The 18,545-nt window shown below is 39.9% G+C and overlaps 1 protein-coding gene across 21 annotated transcripts in view; it reads right to left on the bottom strand.

Moving 5' to 3' along the window:
- The window catches only part of LOC138748900 (activating transcription factor 7-interacting protein 1-like), a 135,337-nt gene that overhangs the window by 85,909 nt on the left and 30,883 nt on the right, over positions 1-18,545 (bottom strand). For 13 of the 21 annotated variants that reach the window (XM_069909793.1, XM_069909785.1, XM_069909790.1 and 10 more), the window contains one exon: positions 922-970. The exons of 6 other annotated variants lie outside the window; for them this stretch is intronic. The gene's annotated coding sequence lies outside the window, so the exon portion shown is untranslated. Of the gene's footprint in view, positions 1-921; positions 971-6,035; positions 6,205-11,216; positions 11,303-18,545 lie in introns of those variants that run through there. 2 more of the 21 variants (XM_069909787.1, XM_069909797.1) reach the window with 2 other exon arrangements.

Here is an 18,545-nt window from a genome sequence, read left to right as displayed (position 1 = left end):
CACTACAAAAATTGAATAGAATGAAATCAGATTTATCAGATCAATGTTTTAGGTCTGGTGCAGAGACAGGAACTTTTTGCATTCAACTTGGTCACGTCCCAAGTTAAAGCCCTTTTGGGTGAACTTAGGGAATTTTTTAGAACAAGTTACAGGCATTGTATTTCCACAAAATCCAGATTTATTTCTATTGGGAAACATAGAAGGAACAAGATCCAAGTTGAAATGATCAATATACAAAATGAAATTTGTTAAAAGAGCTTGAGCAGTGGCAAGGAAATGTATTGCTGTGACCTGGAAATCAGGTTCATATTTGGATATGGGAAGAGGGAATGCAGAAATTCAAAGCAGTTTTTGCAAATGTGGAGTCTGTATATGCAAATTTTAGGTTTAAATATGTAGTGGTGTTCTTTCAGCCTCTGTTAATCTTTTCCCCTAAATTAATCATTAAACCTTGCTGAAGTCCTGTGTGTTGGAGAGTAATCCATGAAGCTATTTTTTCCTTACTTTATATTACTACACATCCCTTTTATAAATATAAATTTCTTTGGGGTGGGTGAGGCTTTCAGAGAGGATAGCATGGGAGGAAAGGGAGGGGTTATAACCATAATGTAATAACTGAAACTCTTAAATTTAAATTCTTATTGTTTTATATAATTGTTTATTCATTACATGTATGGAAAAAAAAATTCAAAATAAGGAAATGGCACAGGCATCCTTGAAGGAGAAAATAAAATCAAACACTCGACAACCAAAATCAGCAATATCCTTAGGCAATAACAAAATTGCGTGCATAATTTCAGCAGGCTTTATCACTGTGAGAGAAAAGTTTGACAGGCTTAACTTTTAATTATTGTATTGATTAAGTGTCATTTGCAATAGTAAATTTAGCTTCACAGCTCAAACATAAAAGGTTAATCTTACCTTATGGTTTATTTCAAGCAGACCATTCAGTGTTTCACTTTGGTCCCTCCTGAAAGAAATTCAAAAAACAATTTGAGACTTTAATGAATAAAGTATTACAAGCAACATTAAGCAGAGAATAAATTTACCACAAGCACGTCTTGTAAACACAGCACTGTGTCAAGAGTGCATACAAATTTTATTCAGCCCAGTAAATATCACTGCAGAGGGCATTGTGAATATTCACATTTCACCAATTATCTTATTTAACTTTACAAATCAAAACGCAAATACAGCAGATACTAGATGTCTCTCCACAGTACACCTACAAAAGTTTAAGAGTTTAAGAGTCTCTCCACAGTACACCTACAAAAGTTTAAAAGTTTAAGAGTTTTCAAATAAAAACAGAAGACCCTGAAAATATTCTAGTTGGGCAGCATATGTGGAATGAGAATAAGATCCTGTGATAATAGGTCATTTCAGGTGAACCCTCTGCCTTGAGGCTGGCAACAGGAGTGGATTGAAAACTAAGAACTCACCTTTCAGACAGCAGCCCAAAAAAGCTGCTCCAGTGTCCCATTCATATCCAGAGGAGCTTCATCACACCCGGCGGATCTGATGAAGGCGGGGCAACTGGTGTCGAAGCACCACCCATCATAAAAATGCGGCATAGCAATGGCTGCCTTCATTGCCCATAATCCCCCACGCAGGTGGAACCGCTCTGTTTCTCAGAACAGTTCCAGCTGCATGGGGATTATGGGTAGGGAAGACCGCCATTGCTATGCCGCGTTTTGAGCCTCAGAAAGCGCCCTGACGACCGAAGCGCAGAGTGAAGTGCCAGAGTGGCCAGCTGGGCAGTCACAGCCTGCACTGTCCACCCCTCCCACAATGTCCCCTGCTGGCCGCCCCTGCCCCAGCACCCTCCCATCAACCTCCTCTGCCCAGTGGGGTAGGGGGCTATCAGGTAGCAAAATATTGGGTCATCAGCCCGACCCTAAGCAGCCGCTTACAGCAGCTGCACATTCAGTTATGTCCGCAGAGCCCAGTGCTCTGCCAATTATCCCTCCCAAAGGAGGGTTGGAACTGGCGCCTTGGAGGTGCTCTGGGCGCATTCAGGTAAGTAGATATTTAGCCACAAGGCGGGGGGAATAATGTATGGCTTTTCACGGGTGGGGGGGGGCACGTTTGGGCCACTTGAAAGGGCCTAATGATTATATTTATTTCTCCACAGGTGCTACCTGACCTGTTGAGTAGTTCTTGTGTTTTCAGTTTTCAAGAGAACTTTATAAAAGTTAGCGTTTCAAAGTGTTGTTCAATACTGGACCACAGCTAGGTACAGCACCTCAGGGCTATGTACTCAACCCACCCCTACCGACGTCAAATCCAGTTCCAACAGAGACATCAAGTTTGCAGATGATACAAAAGAGTTGGCCTCATCAACAACAATAAGTCACGCTACAGAGAAGTGGTGTGAGAATAACAACCTGATTCTCAATGTGGACAAGACAAAGTAAATGATTGTAGACTTCAGGAGGACCAAAGACAACCACCTTCCAAAACCCATTAATAGCTCAGCAGTGGAGAGTGTAAAGAGCTGAGTTCCTCGGAATCCACTTAAGAAGTGGCCTATCCTGGACAAGTGAGGAGGACATCTCCTCACTTGTTCAGGAAGGCACAACAACAACTGCACTTCCTGAGAAGACTGAGGCGGGAAAGGCCACCTGCCACCAATCTGTCAACTTTCTACAGGAGCTCTATCAAAAGTGTTCTGGCCGGCTGCTGTAGGAGTGGGAGAGAGGATCAGTGGGGGGTTCCCCCAAACCCTACCCCCTCCCACTCGCCATTAACGTGATCTTCTGGGATTGTTGTTTGAAGAGGGTCTGCAAAATCTTTGAGGATCCCTATCAATCCGTACACAGCATATGTTAGCTACTCCCATCAGCAAAGAGACCAGAATCTGAATTTATTGTTATGAATGAGTCATGAAATTTGGTGCTTTGTGGCAGCGTCATATGAATCAAAAGTAAGGCAGTGTCTTTGGTTCACTGATCATTCAGGAATCTGATGTCAGCGGGGAAGAAGCTGTCCTTGTGCCATTGAGTGCTTGTCTTTAGGCTCCTGTATCTTTCCCCCCCCCAATGGTAGCAGAGTGAAGAGGGCACGTCCTGGGTCCTTTGAGGATAGAGGTTGCTTTTTTAAGATAACGTCTCATGTAGATGTCCTTGATGGAGTGGTCTGGTGCCTGAGATGTTGCAGGCCGAGTTAACACCCCTCAAGTTTATTCTTGTCCTGAGAGTTGGCACCCCCCCCACCAGGGAGCGATGCAACCAGCCAGATGTCTCTCCACAGTACACCTACAAAAGTTTAAGAGTTTTCAATGACATACCAAATCTCTTCAGGCACCTCACAAAGTATAGCTATAGCGAGCCTTCTTTGTGATTACATCAACGTGGATGCTCCAGAATAGATCCTCTGAGATGTTGACACCCAGGAATTTGAAGTTCTTGACCTTCTCCATTATTGAGGCTTCTTTCTGAAGCCCACAATCATCTCCTTGGTTTTGCTGTTGTTGAGCGCAAGGTTGTTGTCATTACACTATTCAATGAGCTAATTTATATCCCTCCTGTACGCTTCCACAATGCCATTTTCGATTGTGCTGACAACTTTAGTGTCATTGGCAAACTTGTAGAGAGCATTGAAATTGTGCCTGGCCACGGAGTGCTGGGCATATAATGAGTAGAGCAGTGGTCTAAACACGCATCCTTGGGGTGCACCAGTGTTGATATCAGTGAGGAGATGTTATTTCCAATTCATACTGACTGTGGTCTTCCAATGAGGAAGGCCAAGCTGTAGTCAAGAAGAGCAACCATATGTATGAATTACTAACAATCCAGTGCTGAGTGGAGAGCCAGCAATTGTGAGGACAGGCAAATTGCAGTGGGTCCAAATCTTTGCTTAGGTATGTGTTAATTCTGGCCATGTCCAGCCTCTCAAAGCATTTTATCAAAGTAGAGGTTAGTGCCACTGGACGATAGTTGTTGAGGCAGTTCATCCTACTCTTCTTAAGTACTGGGATGATTGATCCCCTTTTGAAGCAGGTGGGAACCTCTGACTGCATCAATGAGAGGTTGAAAATGTCTGTGAACACTCTGGCTAGTTGGTTGCGCAGATTTTTAGTACCCTGCCAAGTCCTAATGGCTTGTGAGAGTCCACCCTCTTGAATGCTGTTCTGTTACCACCCTCAGAGATAGGTATCACAGGGTCCTCCGCCTTTTCAGGGATTCTAGTAGGCACTGTTTGGTTCTTCTTCTCAAAGCGGATATAGGTGTTCACCTCATTGGGTAATGAAGCGTCACAGCGATCTATAGTGTTCAACCTCGGTTTGTAGGCAGTAATGGCCTGCACTCCCTGCCATATCTGGTGTGTATCTGTCTCTGTCTTCCTCTGGAATTGCCTCTTTACTTCAGAGATGGCCTTCACAGGTCGTACCTGGACTTCTTGTAAAGACCTGATCCCTGGTCTTAAACACCTTTGTTCTTACCTTCAGCAGGTTGCAAATTCTCTGATTAATCCAGGGCTTCTGATTGGGAAACGCAGAGTACGTGCACATCAGCACCCATGCATCTTCGCAGGTCTTGATTAAGTTGGTGACACCTGTTGCATATTCAAGCCCATGGACGAATTCTTGAATATATTCCAGTCCACTGATTCAAAGCAGTCCTGCAGACGCTCCTCCACCTCCATCAACCATACTTTCACCGTTTTCACTACTGGTGCTATGGTCCTCAGTCTCTGCTTGTATGCCAGGAGTAGAAGTATAGCAGGTGATCAGACTTGCCGAAGTGCGGTTGTGGTATGGCTCAGCATGCATTCCTCATGGTGGTGTAGCAGTGGTTGAGTGTGTTCGTTTCCCTGGTCTCACTATATGACATGTCAGTGGTAGTTTCTCAGAGACTTCTTCAGGTTGGCCCGATTGAAGTCCCCTACAACAATTACGAAAGCATCAAGATGTGCTATTTCATGGCCGTTAATCATACTGCTCAGTCCTTCCAGTGCCAGTCTGACATTAGTCTGGGGCAAAATGTACACTGCGACCAGGATGATGGCGGAGAACTCCCATGGCAATATGTCTTGGAACTGTCCATGGAGTCATCATTCATTTATCTTAGTGCTACCTGCAGTTCTACAGTCGACAATACTCAGACCTGAGGTTAATGTTAATAAGTCTTAAGAAAGGCTTGAATCCTTGGAAATATACCCTTATCAATTGGTCAACATGGTCAGAAAGAATTTATATCATCATGTAATGGATTTGATACAAATATTTGATTATTATACTTTATATTTGGCTATGATTACATATATGGAAATTTTTTAAAATAAAATTGTCATAAAAATATGGTTAGAAAGAGAAAGAAATTAAAAAAAAAATCAGAGAGCACATGTAGCAAGAACTAAATCCAATATAGGTGAAAGATTAATTTAATGTAAGCAACCATACAAAATGTGTAAACTTTGACTAGATTTGTCTTTCGTATACAGTTTGATACATTTACTTGGCTCAGTGTGTTCTTGTCCGAGTCAGATTACTTAGCCTACCATTTCACTCCAAAGTCTTCAGCCCACGACCTAACTTGAAAACTGTGTTGCACAGAAGCAGCACTCTCCCTGCTGAAAATGTCTTTTAAAAGACAAGATATTCAATATTTGCACACTCATGTGAATGTAAAAGATTTCACTGCACTTATGAGCATGAACTATTTCTAGCCAGCGTTTAGCACTCACACAACTCCATTAATAATAAAAATAAACTTGTCAAGTCATTTAGAACAGTGCAGATTGGTTGTCACAATTCCTTTCATTACAACTGTAGTGTTACAAGATCAAACCATAAAGAAGGCAGATCACACAGGGGTAAAGATGAACAATTACTTTATTAACAAAAATTCTCCTTCAAACTTTAATTCAAAATCCCCCCTTTTAATGACAATGGCCACTGGTTACTATGCAAATTTCTATAACAGTGTAAAACTAATAAATTCCCCAGCCTAAATATAACACATGTAATTAAAGTCTAAGTTATATTTCCAACCAGCCCACAGAAAAACTTAAGACACAAAACATACAAGACTCACAAAACTTCGATTTTAATCGAAGCAAAGATCATAAACAAAATTCAGTTGTTTGGTAAACTGAAGCCAAAAGATCTTTGAGAGAGAGAGAGAGAGAGAGAGAGAGAGAGAAAGAGAGAGAGAGAGGGCAAAAAATTCAAAGTTGTCTTCTTGTGTTGCTTGCAGAGAGAGGAACAATGGCTTGGTCCGGATCCTTCTAGCTACCTTCGGAATGTTCATCCCTTTTAAAATGCCCAACATTCTAAACTGCCTTCCATGCTTGGGCCTCCTTCCACTTCACAGCCACACCCAGTGGTAGTTTGTCTTCCAAGTCCAGAAATTTCTAGATCATCCTCTGCAAATGCTCAGTCCGTCTCCCACTCTCTCAGCAGTCCACCTTCACCTTGGCTCTCTAAGGCAAACTGTCACTTTCCAACACAAAACCACACAACACATAGGCCAATACACAACAAAGAACTCTGTAACAGTAGCTACATTATAAAGAACTTCAATAATGTAAAGTGGATTAGAAAATTCTGAAAACACAAATGCCTTCACAAATTTTGCACCAACTAATAAACTGATGCATCTTCTGTCCATACAACAACTATTTTCAAATGATTTGAATCTCTTCAACACCAGTAAGGGAAGAGCACTACACAAAAAAAAATACCAAAAGCTGTTCTCAACCCTGGGATATTCCAATGCACTTTACATCTAATACCATATAGAACTGAGTCACAATCACCATTGTAATGCATATAATACAGCAAAAATAAAGAAATGCTGGATGAACTCAGCAAGTCTCACAGTGTCCATAGGCGATAAAGATTTTTAACCGTTTCAGCCCCATGTCCTTCTTCAAGGTATGAATAAAAAAGCAGACAGGCACCTGAATTAAAAGTCTGGGGAGAAGGAAAGAAAGGGCAGAAAAAGGAGCACACAACAACAGACAAAAAGGCAAATAACTGGACATGGACATGAGAAGAAAGGTAAGAATTGCCAGTCTGAGACCACCCATAAATTGGAGGAACTACACCTCGTATTCCATCTGGGCTCACTCCAACCGGATGGGATTATCATAGTATTCTCCAGCTTCTGTTAGCACCCCCACAGCCTGATCTATCCCTATTTCTCCTTTCCTCTAGTTTGTATCTCTCCCTCTCTCTTTCCTTTTTCCTCAGTCTCCTTTCCTCCAGATCTTCATTCACAGAGGAACTCAATCAATTCTTGCCTTTCCTCTTATCCATATTTAATTATCACCTTTGGTCTGCTGGTCTGTGCTTTTCCCTCCCTTTCCCCACCCCACCCTTTCCTTCCTTCTCCCCAGCTTTTTAATTCAGGTTCCCGCTTGCTTTTTATTAGTACCTTGAAGAAGGGCTCAGGCCCAAAATGTTGGTTGGATATCTCTCCTTCCTATGAACACTGCAAGACCTGCCAAGTTTCTCCAGCATTTCTGCGTGTTTACTACAATCACAGCATCTGCAGACTTTAGTGTTTCACTGGATGCCAATGTAGCAGCCAGCTGTTTTGCATACCATAAACTCATTGTGATAATGAGTGGTTAATCAAATGATATTAATAGATGAATGTGCATTGGCCAGAGCAGAGCTAACAAACTCTCTTGTCTCATCAGAGGATTTTTAAACGGGTCTGAGTAACTGGATCCCAACTTTACAGCTCATACTAGTTACAACACCTCTTACAATGTAGATATCCTTCAGTATTGTCAGTCGACTGTCTATTGCCTTCCGTGATCCAGAGTTCCTTTTTGTGCTGCTCCAATTTTCCAGTATCTTGTCTTTCTTTCTTCTCTCAGTACTGTGCTGCAATGTCAACCTTCAACCTGATTCACATTCATTCAGTTATTCATCACTATGGCAATTAATTGTCATCTGTTATATTTGGTACAGTTCTTTACAATTTTAGAGAGGAAAAAAAAAACTGGTGAAAAATGGGAAGTCAACATTTCAGGCCAAGAAGATCCTTTTCCATTTCTCTTCATGGGTGTTGCCTGAACCTCTGAGATGCTTCCAGCTCCACTTTGCAGAGAAAGAAGTTGGTCATTCAGTCTTGAAGTTGTACAAGTTTACTGCTCATGAATGATCCCTATCCAGCTTTACTTACTTTCTTCCTCACATCTCGATGTCCTTGCGCAACAAGAGAACATCAATCTCAAGCCTTGCAACTTATAATACTTTAAACTTTTAACAGCCTTTTCTGAAGTTATCTGAGCAAGGCATGTTCCTCAACTGTGAATAGTAAGGAAATGGAAAAAATAGCTTTCACTGTCTGAGTGCAGCATCTGCATACTTTCCTGTTTAACTTCTTTGTTCTGAAATTTTTAGTGACCCATGCCTGTTGCCTTAGTCTTAAAATGTCTTCCCTGAAATTTTCAAAAATTACAGAAACCAAAGATACATTTAAATGTCTTATAGAATCTATATACCTGATTCTGATGCATGACAATCAAAAGCAAAAACGATAAGGACAACAGACTCAAAACATGGCATGATATAAATTGAAAGACTATGGTTTTCCTTCCCCATAGAAACCATGTTAATCTAAGTAAAGAGACGAAGCTGTAAAAGAATGACACAAGATAAGTCGGCTGAAATACTTATTTTCAAAATGTTAAGGATCTGAAGAAGATGTGAGATGTAGTGAAAGATTTTTCTCGCACATTTACCAGTTGGTTGGTCTTAACCCATTACAACGATGTTAACTGCTTCAAATCATTCTTAATTCATTTTATGCCCTTGTCTTACTGAGAAGGGATTAATATCCAGATCAGAGATGATGCAGCAAATTCACATGCAACTCCTCTTACCTCATGGATTGCTTTCAGTACTCCTGACGTAGACTCCTTTACACCAGTGAAACCAATACAGACTTTGGGACCATTTCACAGAGCATCTACACTCTGTCCTGATCTCCCGAGAGCACGCCATTTTAACTCCCTTTCCATTCTCACCCCAACTTCTGCGAGTCTTCTCCATAGCTAGAAGGAGACTCAACGTAAACTAGATGAACACCATGTCATATTCTGCCTCGATACTCTTCCGCCCAATGTTATGAACAGCATCTTCTAATTTCGGATGAGTCCCCCTCTCTCTTCTTGTGTATTCCTCTGCTCTTCTCCCCCCATTTTTGTCCCTTTTCCCAACCACTCCTTACCCATGCTCATCCCTCCTCTTGTTTAGTTCAGTCCCCCTCCATCCCACCTTCCCAAATGGATTCTTCTGCTTGCTTCCCCCACATACCTTGGGTGCTCTGGTCCCTCTGTAAGTCATCATTCGACATCCCAACACTGGCAACCTTGGTCCTCTCCCATTCCACCCTGTATGACTCATCTTCATCCTGCTGACCCTTTTATTTTGCTCAACTCTCTTTCGCTTTGCATCTGCCAGTCATCTGCCTCGGTCCATCATGTTTCCCTTTCAGTTTACCAACCCCTGTTCGTTTCTCCCACATTTCTCCAGTTTCACTCTTTTAGAAAAGCCAACCATTTCCATATTTAAGCATTCCCATGACAAGTATTTGTGTTTCACACAAACAATTGCACAGGAACTGGCAGCTCAATACTAGGAAACTACAATATTGACCGCATAGAACCAGAACTCCAATGTCCAGAGCTATCCAGTGCAATCTGCTCAAACCTGCTTTTGTGACGTACAATGACATAGTAAATTAGAAGCAAAAAGAATAGAGATAAATGCATCCTTTACACAACTTTGTAGAAGTCCATCATGATAAATCAAAGGTGCACCTCTTGTTGTTCATGGTGGCATCATAGCTGCTGCGTAATGGAATCAAAGGCTCATGTCAAGGACAGAGTCATGGTTAAAGGAAGCCTTCAAATGTTCCTTCTTATACAAGATGACTGCTCCGTCCTTCAGAATTTCATCTCCCTTTCTCGCTTAGTGGTGCTGAACCCTGATGTTTGAACCATAGATGGCCGAGACAGCATTGAAGACCTGTGCATGTCATGGCTGGCAGGTAGTTGCTAATCTCCTGTATTCTTTTTACACACCATCTGCTCTCTCATTTCTTTGGCTGGATCTCCATTTTCACGTGTCTGTAGAGCTATTTTGTTCCCTATAAAACATGGTGATAGCTTCAGTTCAGGAAGGTACGAAATTTGCAGTAATTTAGCTCCTGGATCCTTTGGTCATTCTCATCAACCAGCCATTTTTCATAGGTGCCATTTATGGTAATCGCCAGGGCAGCCCATTGGCTTTAGATATTCCTTGGTTCACAGTGGCTAAGAATTGACAGTTCATCTGTGCAGTGCTCTCTTCCTTCAGAACTTTGTCCTTTTCTTATGGTGGCACTTTGGAAGTAGTATGATGGAGATAACAGCCGATTAGGCAGTGATCAGTATCTTTCAAGGCATGTCTTAGTATGATGAATGATGCTGAAATTTTATAGTCCCTTACTCAATGATATAATCTATTTTAGATGCCAGGGACTAGACTAGGGCTACTACATGGCCTTGAGCTCATCTTTCTATTCCAGGAGGATCAACTTGTCCTCTAACTTGAAGATCAAACTTTTTCCTAGCTTGAACCAGAAATTCTCCTTGATCTCATTTATTGCTTCAAGGTTTGAGGCATGATGACTGTATGTTGACGACGGCAGCGTGCCTATTTTGTGTTTGGGTGAGCTAAAGAATCAAGAGGCACTTATTGATTGAGAAAGATCAGGTCACACTATTACAAAATTTACCCCAATATTCTTGCAATAATACTCACCTCATTTCTGACAAGCTTCCTGCTGACATGGTGCTAATTTATAAGACCAACTGGAAACTGTTCCAAAACCCAAATGTTAACAGATGAACTGCTTACATTTGGAGGATGACCAAGTCATTTTTGACATGTTCATTGAGACACACAAGTGCCACAAGATAAAGACCTCTATCTAAATCAGTGGTTTTCAAGCTGACCCCCTAATCTCACATTCCACCTTAAGCAATCCCTAATGCCATAAATGCTCTGTGATTGGTAAGGGATTGCTTAAGATGGTATGGGAGTTGGAATGGAAGGTTGAGAATCACTGCTCTTGACCCAATTGTAACTGAAATATTTTGCTTGAGAAACATAGTCATTGAGCCATTTCCTTTGGAGTTAGGAAACCTTGCACATAACGAGTTGATTAGGTACGATTAAAACAGTGGTTTTCAGACTTTTTCTTTCCACTCACATACTGCCTTCAGCAATCCCTACTGCCATATGCGCTCTGTGATTGTACTGTGCGCTGATGACTTCTTAGGTGGTCTCATCATTGTCCTGTAAAAATGAAGCATAAACTCTTTGCTTATGTATTAAATTCTCCTGGCAATAAAATAAACATTCTGAAATATGAGCATCTGTGGAAAGCAAAACTTGGCTTCAGATGAGATGCCCCTTGGCAGAATTGGGAAAGACGGAAAATTAGTTAGTTTTCAGAAAAGGTTAAGGTTCCTTTTCTTGATTACATCTGGTTCTGGTTTAGTTGGGTCTTCTAAAAAGTTCATACAGGAATAAAAGATGATTGTGACTACTTTCCAGCAAGGAGAACCATAGTGTGAACCCGAATGGCAAGGCTCAAGCACTTCATATACAATTCTGATGTACAAGGCATACTTATTACTCCCCAATTCCATTAACATTTGTGGCATTCTCCAGGAGAAGATGACAGCAAACTAAAAACCCATCAAGCATTTCATATAGAATTAAAAATTTCCACTGCATTATTTAAAGTGGAGATCTTCCAGTACCCTTGCTCAACAAATATGACATGCAGCCAAGGAAGCAGTATTTCATGTTGGATGCATGAGATTCACAAAAAAAAATTGTTGGCTATTTAGCAATTATGGCAGAAGATGAAAACATAGAAGGTTTTCTAGAAATGTGAAATCAATTCAATATTATGGTCAAAAAATTTTAAGCAGATTTTAAAAAATAAGGACGAAGTCAAAGGGCTAGATCCTAAAACCACATAATCTTAAAAGAATGAAGAATTAACAATGCCACAGTGCAAAGCAATTCAGTACTGGAAGTTGTAGGATTTGGAACTTTATTAAAGTGAAATCAATAAAAATAGGTACGTTCAGAAATGTAGTAGCAAGTTATTGAAAATGAGGAATAATGTGGGGAAAGTCTTTAGAATCCACTGTAATCAATAATCAACAATTAACTTTCTATAAAGTTAAAAAAGCAACTATGGTATATAAAGATGATCATAGTTTTGAACAGATTATGAACAATGCTGAAGATATGAATGATACTGGACATATTTTTGATCACAAGCTTTATTTATTTGTAAGCTTATTTACAATGCAGCTTATTTACAATGAAGTAAACCTCATCTTGCTCTGGTCACGCGACTTCATGTGGATTAGTATATATAATTTAGTTCAAAGGAAGTTTTATGTCTGATCCGTTCATTATCATTCAAGGTCAATGAATTATTCGCAACTGGAAAAAATACTGGTCATGCATTTTATGTTTTAAATAGAACTTCACTGTTTCCAATTAATTATGCTGGAATATGGTCAATCATATATGGCAATCACCCAATAAATAAAACCTAACTATTTATGTAGCATAATTCCGTTACCAATTCATCCAAAAACTTTACAAAACTCTGATTAGAGCACATTGAAGAGTATCAAATGGCAGTTCAAGTCATCATACACAGGAAGGATGCAATTGTACTGGAGAGAGAGCAAAAGAGGTATAGGATTTGAAGGATATTTTAAAAAAATCATGGCTTGCATACCATATCTAGAATACACTGCCAATGAGATGGTGGAGTCAGATACAATGGCTATGTTTAAGAGACATTTAAATAAACAGGGCATAGGATACTATACCAATACAGTCAAATTGGATTACTGGAGATGGGTAAATGGATGAACATAGATGTGGTAGGCCAAAGAGTCAATTTCTGTGATGTATAACTCTTTTGACTATGTAAAAAACATTTAGATTTAATAGTCAAAAAGAGAGTTGTTCTGAGGGGGAATTAGCTGTTGAGCCAGACAGCACAACACAGGCCTTTCAGCCCAACTCTTCTGTGTCCAGCAAGTCAGCATTCATTTGGCTCATAGCCTTTGGTTCTTATCCCTATATCTGTACAAATGTACTTTGAATGCCATAATTGCACCCACAACCAGTTCTATGTGTGCTTAATTCTTGAGTGAAAAAAATGTTTATCAACTTAAATGCCTCTTAAACACCATCCTTCCCACCCCACCCCCCTTTCTCACCTTAAACTGTCTCTCTAGTTCATCTAGCCTGTGTGGAAAAAGACTGAGCATACACTTTATCCATGCCCCTCACAATTTTATATACCTTTTTAATATCACCTGAAAATAAAGTTCCTATCTCTCCCTGTAACTCTCCAGTCCCAGTGGTGAATCTCATTTCTGCAACCTTTCCAATTTAATAACATCCCGTCTCGCTGGGTGACAAGGTGCACCAAGTGTGGTCTCACCCACAAATTGTACAGTCGTATTATGATCACCAAATCATTTTTAAATGAGGCACAAATTACTGTAAAGACTTCCATTAAAAAAAAAGATGAAAGAAAGATCCCAGAGAATTTGGTCAGCAATCCATTACAGTTCGCCATCATGTATTTGTTTGAAAAACAGATGATTGAAAAATGCTCACAGGATCAAATGTGCAAAAGGCACACTTCTGCTTTGATTTGTTGGAAATGGGTCACTAACATTTGTACATCTTACTTTATCTTCACTTTCCAGAATCCTTTGTCAAAATGTGAGTGGCCAATTGGCTTCAAGAATTGACTTATCATGCCACTTTTTAATCTTTCATCCTAATGGCTTCAGAAACTGGCCTTGGAATAATATCTCCTGCCCATATTAAAATTTAGAAACCCCAATTTTAAGAATCATGAAAAGATCATTGCAAATTATGCTGTGGTGAATATATAAACAGCATGCACTGTGTACAACTACTGTATAATTATCCCTCCTTACTTGCTTGTAGACTTGCCGAGTTTTAGCACTAAAAGGCATGACAAGCACAAGAGATGCCAATAAGTACCCAATTGCTGAGCAGCGCCTAATTGATCGTGCACCCACAGACTGCTCCATTCCGCAGCATGTGCTGCAACTTCAGTTGCCATCGCTCACGGCCCAGCTCAGCTGCAGCACTTCTGCCGCCCCAGGCATTAGTTCCCCTTGTTTCCAGGAGACGGCTGACAGTCGCTAAGCAACACAGCTCATAATTAACTCAAAAGCCGGCAGGATGCCAGTAGTGAAGAACCAAAGAGAGTGACAATCCTGAAAATCCACCGGCGGAATAAGTAAACCAGTGCCGGAATCCTCACCCAAGCCGACATCTTCAGAATTGAGGTTCTAATCCATATAGGCCAAACATGTAGCTCAGACGCCCGACTCCAGACTCTAAAACAGCATGTATCCCAAGCTTTTCTACAATGAGAAATTAATTGGGAGACAGGGGAAAAGCATCTTTGAGAAAATATAACACAGTTGTGTGGAAATCACTGATCAATGACTCAGAATGGTGAAGAACCATGGCATCGTGAATATTTCTTGGATACACGCAGAGGTCAACTGTAATAACGATGAGGTGTGCCACCTCTCGAACCACCTCTGCGCCATCATGCACCTCCTGCCCATCTTGCAACAGTCTCCAGGTTCCACAGAGGCATCAAAGATTTTAGGGTGGAAGTCAGAAATGTAATGAATATGGAATTTACAGAATTACAGAAATGTAATTAATATGGAATTTAATGCTGATAAGTGTGAGGTGCTTCATTTTGGTAAGAAGAATCAGAACAGGACATACGTGGTAAATGGGAGAGCATTGATGAATACAGAAGAGCAGAAAGATTTAGGAGTAACGGTACATCGTTCCCTGAAGGTAGAAACTCACGTGAATAGGGTGGTGAAGAAGGCTTTTAGTATGCTGGCCTTTATCAATCATTGCATGGAATATAGGAGTTGGGAGGTGATGTTGAGACTGTATAAGACGTTGGTGCGGCCTAATTTGGAGTTCTGTGTGCAGTTCTGTTCGCCTAATTAGAGGAAGGATATAAACAGAGTGGAGAGAGTGCAGAGAAGGTTGACCAGAATGTTACCTGGGTTAAAGCATCTAGAGTATAGGGAGAGATTGGACAGATTAGGTCTTTATTCTTTGGAGCGTAGAAGGTTGAGAGGGGATTTGATAGAAGTATTTAAGATTATGAAAGGGATAGACGGAGTGGATGTGGATAGACTATTTCCGTTAAGAGGAGGAAAGATTAAAACAAGAGGACATGAGTTAAGAATTAAAGGGCAGAGGTTTAGAGGTAACATGAGGGGGAACTTCTTTACTCAGAGAGTGGTAGACGTGTGGAATGAGCTTCCAGGAGAAATAGTGGCGGCGGAGTCAATTGTATTATTTAAGAAAAGGTTGGACAGGTATATGGATGAGAAGAAGATGGAGGGTTATGGGCATTATGCAGGGAGGTGGGACTAGAGAGGGGTGTTTGGTTCGGTGTGGACTAGAAGGGCCTAATGGCCTGTTTCCGTGCTGTAAATTGTTATGTTATGTTAGTATCTCTGTCCAGGATTTTGTGGTGGATTTAATTTTAATTTCCCAACCCTCTCCTTCCCATACAAAAACTACAAAGCTAATGACTTTCCCTGCACCTCCAGTACCCTCCTGCATTTTATTTGCTCTCCACTGCGTTAACCAGATTATTTTATTTACAAGCAGTTGCTGTTAAAAAAAATGGTACAAAGTTGTGTCATGTGAAGTTCTAAAGCCTGCATTGCTGACAAATGCAGTTAAGTAATGGCATCAATGAAAGTTAAATGATTTTTCATATCTTTGAATGCAATTAATATTCTTGTATACAAGCAGGTCATAGAATGTTTAGAAATTTATTAAATATTCTGTAGAAATTAATAAATATAATAGATTCTAGATCTCCAAGTTATCTTGGTCTTTCACTGCTAAATTTTAGTGCACTTATCTTAGAATATTCCTATTCCATACTTAATCATTTAAAGCAGCAAAGAGAGTGGGCCACAGTTAACAAAGGAGTGGGCCATAACGACATCTCTCCCTTAGTTACATGTCACTGGTTTCCAGTCAGGTTTAATCTGAAGCACTGGTTCACAGCAGCTGAAGATAATCAGTGCTAATGCGGAGATGCAGCTAAGGAGAGAATTAAAAAAACAGTACTGCAGGTACTCATTTACAAGATGAGAAGATTTTGCACAATGAAGTTAAAAAATACAGTAATACAATGAAAAGATGAAACTTATAACATAAATATAGCTGCTTCTCTCAAAAGACACAAGCTTTGAATAGATCTTCATGGAACAGTACAGACCTTTCTCCCCAGGATGTTATGCTAACGCATATAAATGTAATCCACAATCAATCTGACCCTTCCCTCCTTCAGTTCATCCATCCCCCCACCCCATTTTTCTTTCACCCATGTGCCTATCCAAGAGTCATTAATGTCCCTATTGGACCAGCCTCAACCATAACATCCAACAGGGCCTTCCAGGTACCCCCCCCCCCCCCCCATAATGTGTAAAATAAAACCCCCATCTCTGACAACCCACCCCTAATGTATTGGCATATAATCATCATTTAATACTCAACCATCAGGCTTTACCAAAAAAGTCATACTGAAATAATTGGGCCCCATTTCTACTTTTCCTTCCCGTACAATTTATTTTGCCTCTGTAACTGGAAACATAATATGAAAAAATGGTCATAAAATACAATTAAAGACAAATATACATACAGCACAGTAACAGAACCTTCTGGCCCACAGATCCATCACACCCAATCATCTACAACCCCAGTAATTATTTTGACACCTCATTACGCAAGGATAACAGGAGAAAGTAGAAATTTTAGTTTAGTAAGACAATACTGCTTTGGTTTAATTTTTCTATGAAAGCAAATGAAATTTAATACAACTGTCTTAAATTATCCTTTATAAAGTTCCCCTAAATATCACGCTTCAAATTTGTTCTTGACAAAATATCATCGTCTTGAAATCTGATGGTGAAATAATCTCCTGGTGAAAGTTTAAGAAATTAAAACTATTTCCTAATGTTTTGAACAAATTCCAATAATTCTTACACAAGGTAAGACCTCATTACACATACACACACTCTATATACTGAATAGGTCAATGAAACGGTGGCTGTATTCGTTTTGCTGATTGCATTTTTTTAAAAATTTCTAATATTGACTTTAAAAAGTTCCAAACTCACTAAGTTTTGTAGTTGGAATTTTGCAAAGATTTTTAATCAATAAAGTTATATGCCATAAAATACAGCACTTTGCTCAACATTCAGGTTTCCATTCTGGCACATCTACTGGCACATGTTCTTTTAAAAGGGGTAAATCAAGCCATGTTGTAAATTTGAGACTGTTCACTAGGTCATTGCAACATCTTGTAGATTCCAGGCATCACTTTCTCAGTTGGCTACATGGATTAAGCCAAGAACAGTGGTTCTCAACCTTTTTCTTTCCACTCATATACCACTTTTAGTATTCCCTATGCCATCGGTGCTCTGTGATTAATAAGGGATTGCTTAAGGTGGTATGTAGGTGGGAAGAAAAAGGTTGAAAACCACTGTTTTAATCGTACCTGACTCTTATGTGCACAGTTTCATGACTCCAAAGGGAATAGACCAATGACAATTTTTCTCAAGCCAAATATTTCAGTAACAATTGGGTCTAGAGCAGTGGTTCTCAACCTTTCCTTCCCACTCACATCCCCCCCTTAAGCAATCCTTTACTAATTACAGATCACCAGTGGCATAGGGATGACTTAAAGTGGGATGTGCGTGGAAAGAAAAAGATTGAGAACCACTGGCCTGGAAGAATGGTAGGACAGTTATCAGTCCCAATCAGATTCAATTACTACTGGAAAAATACGTACATGTGGAAATAACAAATATGTGTGTGGAAATTAATCTGTATCTCCTGAGGCTGGCTTTATTTCAAGAGCCACCTTGTACTTCAGTCTTTTTTTGTGACATCAAGTGTACCTATCCTGTCAACTATCTTTGAACAAGAAGAATGGGTTTTGAATTACCATCCAAATTCCTAAAAAAAACTGCATTAAAAATGTAGCATCTCACTTCCTACTAAAAGTTGTGATCTTTTAGCATAAGTACCTAACATATGACAAACATAGAGACTCTTTCCAGAAAGGAACAACAGTACTTCCTGAATTCCTGATTATAATCTCAGTGAAATCAGCAGATAAAAAAGGAAAACACGCCAACACTGGTCAAATTTCACCACAATTACTTTGAAAAGTTGTTAAATATCTCAAGGGTTCTAGTGCATACATTAAAAAAAAATGCAAGGTATACCCCAAGTAACCAGTTTGGATTATTATATCTTAAATGGTAAATCCTTTTGCACAATATATAAAATGAGAATTACATCAAAAGAAGCAACAATCAAATTCACTGAAAATCTATGAGCACTACTGCAACATGCTGGCTAATAAGTAAATAAGATGAACTTATAG

The sequence above is a fragment of the Narcine bancroftii genome, chromosome 13 (assembly GCF_036971445.1).
Source record: "Narcine bancroftii isolate sNarBan1 chromosome 13, sNarBan1.hap1, whole genome shotgun sequence".
Classification (NCBI taxonomy): Eukaryota; Metazoa; Chordata; class Chondrichthyes; order Torpediniformes; family Narcinidae; genus Narcine; species Narcine bancroftii.
This window is presented reverse-complemented; position numbering and strand designations above follow the sequence as displayed.